Below are 10,943 nucleotides of genomic sequence, written 5' to 3' on the forward strand. Positions count from 1 at the left end.
AGGGATACAGATTTACATTTACTCAGTTACCTCAAAGTCCTGGTTGGTTCTGTACACTATTTACCCAGAGATGGGCTGCTTTTAACCCAGCATTTGTTTGAGTGTAGGTTTAAAACAGTGGGGCCTAGATTCAGTCAGATTAAAAGTTAAAGAATGATAGCTGACACCCACATATCTGAAAATGTCAGTTGTGTCAGAGGTGTAATTGCATTGGAGCTGTCAAATCGGTGAAGCCACACCCATTCCACAGGCGTTAGAAGTTCTGAATGAGAAAGTTTAGGCTAATAATGATGCTCCAAATTAAAAAATAATTTAACGAAATAATTAGGATTTCTTTCAGTCTAATCAGGTGTAGAATACATCTCACATTCATGTGTCTGAACAAGGCTGCATTGGATTTCTCTTAATTCGTCTTCATGCAGCCAGTGGCAATGTCAACTTTAGGATAATGCCAGGAGCTACTTGTGGATTTGACAGCTCTAACACAGTTCCACCTCCAACACTGCCAAAACAACCGTTATCTGTATGTTGGCTAAATCGGATTTGATTGAATAGAGCCCTAGTTTAAATATATTCAAATCAATGTGTTTTGGAGGTTATACAGCAGATGTTATATTGTTATCTATAACGTAAGCATTTTTTTTATTGGGTGTGGGTTTGCCATCCCCACCTCCTTTGAGGCAAAACGCAGCACATCCAACTCATCCCTCTATCCATCCAGCATGCGCAATTGGAGTGCACAGAGAGTTCATCGCTGTAGCGGAGACTACCGAGCGTGCGTCAAACCGCTCGGAGTTTAATAAAAAGGAAGGGCGGGGAAATATCGGGGCAATTTAGTTTGTGCGACTTTTATTGCTGCTGTGATATAACCCAGCTAGCCCTTTGACTGTTTTATTGTTTGGAGAGAGCAGTGCGCGTCAATGAAAGGAGAGAGAAAGTTGTTGCTGAGTTGTGTGTGAGTTCTTAACAGCGCTCCCGGCTCGTCTGCTCCTGTCATCATTACGCACGGGAGGAATCCCGCTCCAGGAGAGACAACACAACGTTGAGAACAGGTAAATTGATAAAGAATTATGGATTATTTAATTTAATTTATTAGGCTCGATTAACAAATAAGTCATCGCTTCATGTATGTGAAAATTCGTGTAGAACTTGCCCATGCATAATGCAGATAATTAATCTGGTTAGAAAAGTTTACGATGAATAGCAAAATGCACGTGTTGTTAGGTACATATTTCATTGGGTGTTGGTATTTTAGGCCATTTTGTTTTGTAAGCAGAATGTTTTGATGTCTTCATAGTCTCATCAGTTTGCCAACAGCTCTTAACTGCTGCATATTGAATTATGACTAATGGCACAGCTAAAGCACTTCTTGTCTAGAAACACGAACAGACAGGAGCGTTTTCTCTCACGACCTCTACAATCCAGAATGTTGAATCAAATCATATTTAAACGTTCAGTACTTTACAGGGTGTCTGTGCGGTTGGTCCTTTTGGCAGTGGGAAAGTGAGACAATATATCCACAGGAAAGCATAATTACATCAACTTTTCAAAGCGCTGGGTAATGCATTCAGATGTATTTTCCTGAAGCATGCACACAAGATGAAAAGACATGCAGGTGACGCATACATACTTGCCTAGGTCTTAAGCATGTTTACATGGATCTGCACATGCTTCAGGTGATAGGAATCTGAATGCACTACAATCACTTTGAAAATATGTAATTATACTTTCCTGTGGATATACTGACACACATTCCTACCGACAAACAGACCAACCACACTGACAACCTGTAAAGTAAATGAACATATCATTTAATTCCACATTCTGGCATTTAGAGGTCATGAGAGGAAACTTTCCTGATTCAAAAGCTAATTTCTGCCCTACATAGAATTCATTGCAATTCAACATCGGGTTTCCAGGCTAGAGCACCTCTAACTATTTCTCACAAAACAGTAGGCCTACAAGAAAAGCACACAAACAGTTTATTGACATTGTTTAGATTGGTTTACTAACAAGTGGTGTGTTCCAAAGCTAGTGGTGTGTTCCAAATTCTACAAAGCTTCTAGAATTTGATTTGTAGAATCTAGCTAGGAATAGAACAGCTGGATAGTTCTCCTAAAACTAGGCTACCAGGAGTTGAACATTGGATACGCCTCATATGGTATACATATTTCTCTTTATGATATAGTGTTGTCTTTATCTCTCCCAGACCATAAATACTGCATACAATGTCGATGAACATATTTAGCCCCCTGGGGTATGTGGAGTATTTCAGAGAGTCGTAGGCAGAATGTTTAAGAGGAGTTTGGTATGAGGACATTCTGACAGTCTTCTGACAGTAGTAAACTATCCTCCTCGCTACACACTTTTTCTCTCACCTCAGTGCTAATAGTCTGTGTTCTGAGGTTTGGTGTGTCTGTCTGGTCTGTGTGTTTGTGTGTGTGTGTGGGTGGGTGTGGTACTGTCTGGTCACTATGTTGACTCAGTGTCTTAATACCCTTCTGTCAAAATCTGAAGTAGAGCTGAAGTTTTTGCTTAGAGGAGGAAGCATGGCAGAAGATTGAGAATGGAATAATATAATAGTTCATAACATTTTATAAGTATAATGATTCATTGTTTTTCTTTGGTTACGTATGTGTGTGTTTGGTAAAAGTCTTCATAATGTTACACGCACGCACACACACACACACACACACACACACACACACACACACACACACACACACACACACACACACACACACACACACACACACACACACACACACACACACACACACACACACAGTGGCTGTTTGGAAACTCTCTGACACCCTGTGGTCAGTGTAACAGGCAGGGCAGGATAAAGACACAGTCATAACCTGCTACCTCATTATTCTAGCCATCCCAGGCCAGCCTGCTCCCAGCTATATAGCTGTACTTCAGCTCTACAGACCCTACCAGGACACAGGGTAGGCAGAGAGAGAGAGCAATAAAGAGAGAGAATGAAGGAAAGAGGGGGAGAGATAAACAGGGAGAAAGAGAGAGAGAAAGAGAGAGAGGAGAGAAAGATCAAGAAAGAAAGAGACAGTGACAGAAAGATAAAGAGAAAGTGAGAGAGATCAAGAGAGAAAGAGGGAGAGAGAGAGAGAGAGAGAGAGAGAGAGAGAAAGAGACAGAGAGAGAAAGATCAAGAGAGAAAGACAGAGGCAGAAAGATTGAGAGAAAGAGAGAAAGAGAAATAGAGAAAGAGAAATAGAGGTATGAGGATGGTGATTGCTCTCCTCTGCCTGGCAGTAGTCCAGTAGTGTCAGTCAGAGGAGACGTAGATAAATAAATGCTGGCAAATTTTCTGCCGTTTCGCCTCAGAAAGACAACAGAGAAAAACCTCCTGTGATTGGACTCTTTAAACATCAGCCAATCATTGCCTCACTGACTATGCCTTGTCAGACATGTTTAAGACTGATAAGTGTATGCACAGGCATAGACATACAACACGCAAGCACAGACACACAGTGGCAGGGACAGGGTACAACAAAAGGACAGGAGGTTGATTCTGATACAGACATTTGTGTTTGAAAATATTTAGCTTTTAGAAGAGGTAAAATTGATAGCAATGAAGAGGCCATTTCACACCTGCTTTTCTGAAATGAAATATCAATGCTACAGTATATCCAGCAGTGCTGGACAGGCTCCAGTACGCATCAATATTCTGCTGTGTTTAGAATGGCCCTCAGCACCATTCCTGAGCTGTGTGACAGCGTCATGGGTTTTATGGCTGAACGTTTTCCTGGACTGGGCTGAAAGCATTCCCACTCTCTCAGAACTCTCCTGGCCAGGGGTGGAAGGTGTGCGGGTGCGTGCATGTTTGTGTAATAATTATAGAATCTGCACAGACATTTTATCAATAGCATATCAGGATTTTGGAATGTTGAGCAAACGGAACTGTAATCTGTTATGTTTTGTGTTAGAGTATTTAGTTTTTTGTCAGGAGGTTAAATACCTAGAATCACCTCTGCAGTTGGAAGTTTTCTGACTGGTGGTAATAGCATGTCCTTATTTGGTTATGCTTTTATATTCCTTTATGCAAACAGAGAGGGGTACCTTAGATGAGATGGTTTATGTGTATGTGTGTTGTGTGTGTGCCTGCCATATTATTCAAACTGTTACCAAACACAAAAGACTAACACACATAACCAAGGAAACTGACTTTCACTATGAATTATTCAACTAGCGTTCACAGGCTCACAACAGAATTAGATGCTCATCTATGTTTCCCAAGCGTCACATTTCAAAGTGTTTAAGGTTAGGTTTAGGCATTAACTCCACATGTTTATGGTTAGGGATAACTTCGAATGGTTAAGGTAAGGGTTAAGGTTGCGCATAGGCTTAAAACTAAAATCTCAAAAACAACTTTCTATTTCTGGATTCGAACATACAACCTTTGGCACCGCCACTGCTTAGAAGCAATGTGTCACGTTCTGACCTTAGTTCTGTTGTTATGTTTTTGTTTTAGTATGGTCAGGGTGTGAGTTGGGTGGGTTGTCTATGTTCCTTTTTCTATGTTTTGGGATTTCTGTGTTTGGCCTGGTATGGTTCTCAATCAGAGGCAGCTGTCAATCGTTGTCCCTGATTGAGAACCATACTTAGGTAGCCTGGTTTCACTTTTGAGTTGTGGGTGAATATTTCCTGTGTCTGTGTTTGTACCATACGGGACTGTTTCGATTTTCGTTTGTTCTTTCACTTTGTTATTTTGTATTTTTATAATGTTCAGTTTTATGTATTAAAATGGAAATTTACCACGCAGCACATTGGTCTGACCTCTCTTACTCCTCGTCAGAAGAAGAGGAGAGTCGTTACACAGTGGCTGATTTAGGCATAGACGACATGGGCAGCTGCCCAGGGTGGCATCTTGCCGAGGGCGGCATGGGCAGCCGCCCAGGGTGGCATCTTGCCGGGGGCGACATGGGCAGCCGCCCAGGGTGGCATCTTGCCGGGGGCGACATGGGCAGCCGCCCAGGGTGTCATCTTGCCGGGGGCAACATGGGCAGCCGCCCAGGGTGGCATCTTGCCGGGGGCGACATGGGCAGCCGCCCAGGGTGGCATCTTGCCGGGGGCAGCATGGGCAGCCGCCCAGGGTGGCATCTTGCCGGGGGCGGCATGGGCAGCCGCCCAGGGTGGCATCTTGCCGGGGGCGACATGGGCAGCCGCCCAGGGTGGCATCTTGCCGGGGGCGACATGGGCAGCCGCCCAGGGTGGCATCTTGCGGGGGAGGCATGGCATGCCCGCACAAAAACAAAACAAAGAAACAACAATAACAACAAAAATACAATAAAATAAAATAAAATGAAAAATATAAAGAAAGAACAACCACAAATAAAAAATATTCAGAATGGTGATAGTGGGGCAAAAAAGTATTTAGTCAGCCACCAAATGTGCAAGTTGTCCCACTTAAAAAGATGAGAGAGGCCTGTAATTGTCATCATAGGTACACTTCAACTATGACAGACAAAATTAGAAAAAAAATCCCAAAAAATCACATTGTAGGATTTTTAATGAATTTATTTGCAAATTATGGTGGAAAATAAGTATTTGGTCAATAACAAAGTTTATCTCAATAGTTTGTTATATACCCTTTGTTGGCAATGACAGAGGTCAAACGTTTTCTGTAAGTCTTCACGAGGTTTTCACACACTGTTGCTGGTATTTTGGCCAATTCCTCCATGCAGATCTCCTCTAGAGCAGTGATGTTTTGGGGCTGTTGCTGGGCAACACGGACTTTCAACTCCCTATTTTCTATGGGGTTGAGATCTGGAGACTGGCTAGGCCACTCCAGGACCTTGAAATGCTTCTTACGAAGCCACTCCTTCGTTGCCCTGGCGGTGTGTTTGGGATCATTGTCATGCTGAAAGACCCAGCCACGTTTCATCTTCAATGCCCTTGCTGATGGAAGGAGGTTTTCACTCAAAATCTCATGATACATGGCCCCATTCTTTCCTTTACACGGATCAGTCGTCCTGGTCCCTTTGCAGAAAAACCGCCCCAAATCATGATGTTTCCAACCCCATGCTTCACAGTAGGTATGGTGTTCTTTGGATGCAACTCAGCATTCTTTGTCCTCCAAACACGACGAGTTGAGTTTTTACCAAAAAGTTATATTTTGGTTTCATCTGACCATATGACATTCTCCCAATCTTCTCCTGGATCATCCAAATGCCCTCTAGCAAACTTCAGACGGGCCTGGACATGTACTGGCTTAAGCAGGGGGACACGTCTGGCACTGCAGGATTTGAGTCCCTGGCGGCGTAGTGTGTTACTGAAAATCTTTCGAGGGAGTTGAAAGTCCGTGTTGCCCAGCAACAGCCCCAAAACATCACTCCTCTAGAGGAGATCTGCATGGAGGAATGGGCCAAAATACCAGCAAAGGTGTGTGAAAATCTTGTGAAGACTTACAGAAAACATTTGACCTCTGTCATTGCCAACAAAGGGTATATAACAAAGTTTTGAGATAAACTTTTGTTATTGGCCAAATACTTATTTTCCACCATCATTTGCAAATAAATAAATAAAAAATCCTACAATGTGATTTTCTGGATTTTTTTTCTCATTTTGTCTGTCATAGTTGAAGTGTACCTATGATGGAAATTACAGGCCTCTCTCATCTTTTTAAGTGGGAGAACTTGCACAATTGGTGGCTGACTAAATACTTTTTTGTCCCACTGTATTTGCACGATTGGTTTTCTATCGCTCATTTGCCCGTCACGTCAATGATATCATGTCACTGTGTGGGACTGTGGGTCAATTAACCCTGTCGGAGTGGTGGACCTGATTCTAGTTTGTGAGCTAGGAAGGAAATTGCCTGGAAGGTCTCAGAAGTAGGTCACTCAGAAGTACGAGATGGGGAGGGCGGCTGGGGTAGGTTGACCTCAGATCTCTCCACTGGAAGACCAAGGTTGGGGGAGCGGGGGAATCTATCAAATAGCGCACCTCTAACTTTGTACAGTTCTAATGCAATTAGTAATGCAATTAGTTATGCAATTTAGTTTGTGTTTTTGTGTTTTGAAGTGCAATAGTGTAATAATCAGAATCGCGTCTTTATAAGTGTGTTATTCTATTTGGGCATTTGTGTGATATAGGATTTGTGCAATCTAGTTTTATTTGTGTGCATTTTGTTAGCAATAGGGTAATAGTGTAATAATTATATTCAAATTTTTTATTTGTATTTATATACTACAATTTGTTTCTATTTGTTACTTCTTTTTGATATTTATGAGTCTTATTTTTGTATGTATTTTTATATTGATATATTTTTAAATGTTGTGATTATTTATTTGTGTTGTGCGCTGAAGGGGGGTTCGCTCAGGGAGCCGTACAAGCTAGGACCGCCACTGCTTAGAGGCCAGATGCTTCTGCGCATTGCCCTAGCAACTTGAAGGTAACAGCGCTCACCCTTGCCCCTAGTGGCTGCTTTCCACATTACCTCCCGACTTCCTCAGACATTATATTTTACTTTACATTTTAGTAGACGCTTTTACCTAGAGTGACTTACAGTAGTGAGTGCATACATTTTTCATGTTTGATTTCTGTGCTGGTCCACCATGGGAATCAAAACACAACCCTGGCATTGCAAGCACCATGCTCTACCAACTGAGCCCCACAGGACCAACATGGATTTATGTTGAATACTGACTTGTATCAATGGTGACCTGGAATTATTATAATATAAAATGTTATGAACTGTTCTATTATTTCTGAGTCAGTCTTCTGTCGTGTGTGTGTGTGTGTGTGTGTGTGTGTGTGTGTGTGTGTGTGTGTGTGTGTGTGTGTGTGTGCATGCATGAATGAAAATGAGTGTGTGTGTGCTCAGAGTCTACAGCATCCAAGTGGCACAGAACAGCCCTGCTGGCTATCATTCCTTCCTGTCTGTCCTCTTTATCTCTCTTTATACACTGAGTGTTCAAAACATTAGGAACACCTTCCTAATATTGTGTTGCACTCCCTTTTACCCCCAGAACAGCCTATATTTGTCAGGGCATGGACTGCAAGCTGTCGAAGTGGCTCATGTTGACTCCAATGGTTCTCACAGTTATGTGAAGTTAGCTGGATGTTCTTTGGGTATTCTTGATACACATGGGAAACTGTTGAGCATGAAAAACCCAGCAGCTTTGCAGTTCTTGTATATGGTTATGTCTACTTCTATTTCCCCTTATTCACTCCCCTTCACAGAAAGCAATATGGCAGAAAGTCAGTTCCCTCAGGTCCATGACCTGCTTATCACCATTCAGCTAATAATGTCCTACAAAAGCCTGAAACACCCTTTAGCTGTCCAGGATGGGAGTTGCCCATCCCCTAGCAGGAGTAAGTGTAATGAGTGTTGAAGAAGTATTGCTGTATCCTCAGGCCATTGGGCTGATGTAAATGCAGCACTCAGACCTGTCAGTCCTTTCAGTCACAGGCTATTAATCCTATCAGTGTAGCTCTCAGGATGTTTAGTGTTTAGGTTTACCTGTCCTGTTACAGTCAGTCGGCCTAACCCTCTCTCAGGTGCGTAGGATTAGACACACACACACACACACACACACACACACACGATTTTCTGCACTGACCTGAGGGCTCTCACATTTAGGCATAACGGAAGATTAAATCGCTACAGTAAACATGAAATGAGCCTCTAATAACAACACCACATGTCTATTATCATAGACTGTAGTATTGTCTTACCGCTACAGCACTGGGCTACAGATAACAGCTCTGTCATCATATAACAGTCTCACCTCTGCCAGAGAGCACAAGGACCACAGGGCCGGGACCTGATACTTTCCCTCTGGTTTCCAGCCCTGAGTAGGTTTTCCTATAAAAGCTAAACTGAAGGAATTCTGTTGTAATATCATCCCTTTGGAACCTCACCCTGTATTGATTGAATGCATTAAGGTTTTCGGAGGAAGTTAGTTTGTGGATTGGAGCTATTTTTTATCTGATGTTTGCATGATAAATGGTCTCCAAAAAAGAGTCACCGTTGAAATGTCCCCTAACCAAGTCCCGTTATACTGAACATTCCCCTAAAGCTGTTATAGGTCATTGGATCTGACCAAAGAGCTTTGTCAGGATGATGTATAGGATTTATTAGGAGGCACATTAGCACAGGAACTACAGCCTTTCCTCAGGCACAGGATCAAATAGTCACTGTACACTACTAAGAATGGAGTGGGTGTTGGGTTTCTTTACCTCCTTACCTTCCTTTACTTTTTGGCATGGATTAAAGCGTTCTTCTGGATGATGTATGATAGCTATTTAAACCTGTAAAATGTGTTCCATCACTATTCATCTAATCATCTCAGATTAGATGGATTCTCACGTTAGCATGTATGGGAGTATGTCAGGGGCCTCTATAGCAATCATAACGGTTAATCAGTTAATAACTTATGCTTAATTAATGTTAGTTTTTCGTGTAATTATATAGAGATAAGCATATGCTGCTGTTATGATCGAAAGCTATAACAGCGATAACATCTCAAAGCAGGCTCTCGTTGGTTCCGATGTTGACTTTCTGTCATGGTGGATAACCCACATTCAAACTTCAGAGTGCAGCTGAACAGATATGATGCAATACAGACTGCTAAAGCACTTTCACATCATACTAGAATGTGCTATATAGTTATTATATTGATATTATGACTAATGTTGAGTCCCGTAGGGATGGTAAATGCAGAGGATATCAGAGTATTTGTTTACTGTGGCCTTTAGGTTGTGCAATGAAACCCATTTCACCCCTTTCACTATAACCCAAGTAGTTCTCTCTCTCTCTGTGTGTGTGGTGTGTGTGTGTGTGTGTGTGTGTGTGTGTGTGTGTGTGTGTGTGTGTGTGTGTGTGTGTGTGTGTGTGTGTGTGTGTGTGTGTGTGCGTCTGGGTCTGGGTCTGGGTCTGGGTCTGTGTCTGTGTCGGTGTGTGGTGTGTGTGTGTAAATGTGTGTGTGAAACACAACAGTTCCCATACAGTAGAACAGGGAGGTCTTGCTTCAGGAGTGAGAAGAGGTGAGTGAAACAGTAGAGGAGGTGGCAATGATATTAGTGGAAATAATTGAAAATAAACATTAGTGGACCATTTGTGAACAATATTACACAGACATCACGTCACAGTTCTGTTAGTGTAAGTCAATGGAGGCTTTTTATGAATGAGGAAACAACATACCAACACTGTGAACAAAACAGCACCAACACTGACTGTGAGAAATCCTGCTTAAAGTTACACTGTTGTTTTAGGGCCTTTTATTAGGTTTCTCCCTTAACTGTGTTTTATACAGTCATTTGAGTCATAGCTAATAGAGAACATTTAAATGCTGTTAGTATATTTTATGTTGTGTATTCTTTCAACATACCATAGTGTCAGTCATGTATTTAGCCTAGTAGAACCACATGGGAGCTAGCAACATGCTTTCTTAAACAGCACAAAGAAACATGATTGACTGTTGCCAAGAAAAACAGCTCAAGTCCTGAGAGCTAAAACCAATTAGCTCTGTTATTACGCCAAGTCTGTGCCCTTGTTCAGGGAATTGTGTGTGTGTGTGTGTGTGTGTGTAATAGGAGGTCTAATTCACTTTGTCCTTGATAGATGGAGAGATGTGATTACTTACTGGGTACCTCAGTGGTAGCTAATGCTTTATCAAGGGTGGTCTTTCCTTGTTTCGCTCCCTCTTTCTCCTCTCTCACATACACACACCATGCATTCAATGGATGTTCAGTCTCTCTCCATTCAGTTAAGGTGTTGAACCGAGAGACAAGGGATTAGAACGTTTCACCTCATGCCAAGACACGCAGACATCCATGACCTGTTTCAACACACAGCCTGTCTCTATGAAACGTCTCTCCAAACTGCGCTACATTGTTTCCAGTGTATTCTATGAATTCTTGATATACCAAATCAAACTTTTTCCTTACATCATACTGTGTGTATGAACGTCTTTATG

The 10,943-nt window shown here is 42.1% G+C and overlaps 1 protein-coding gene across 1 annotated transcript in view; it reads left to right on the forward strand.

Moving 5' to 3' along the window:
* The first annotated feature begins 731 nt into the window (after nucleotides 1–731).
* The window catches only part of sema3d (sema domain, immunoglobulin domain (Ig), short basic domain, secreted, (semaphorin) 3D), a 66,816-nt gene continuing 56,604 nt past the window's right edge, over nucleotides 732–10,943 (forward strand). Inside the window, exon 1 of the mRNA XM_020480811.2 lies at nucleotides 732–1,052. The gene's annotated coding sequence lies outside the window, so the exon portion shown is untranslated. The remainder of the gene's footprint in view (nucleotides 1,053–10,943) is intronic.

This window comes from Oncorhynchus kisutch, linkage group LG4 (genome assembly GCF_002021735.2).
Source record: "Oncorhynchus kisutch isolate 150728-3 linkage group LG4, Okis_V2, whole genome shotgun sequence".
Taxonomy (NCBI): Eukaryota; Metazoa; Chordata; class Actinopteri; order Salmoniformes; family Salmonidae; genus Oncorhynchus; species Oncorhynchus kisutch.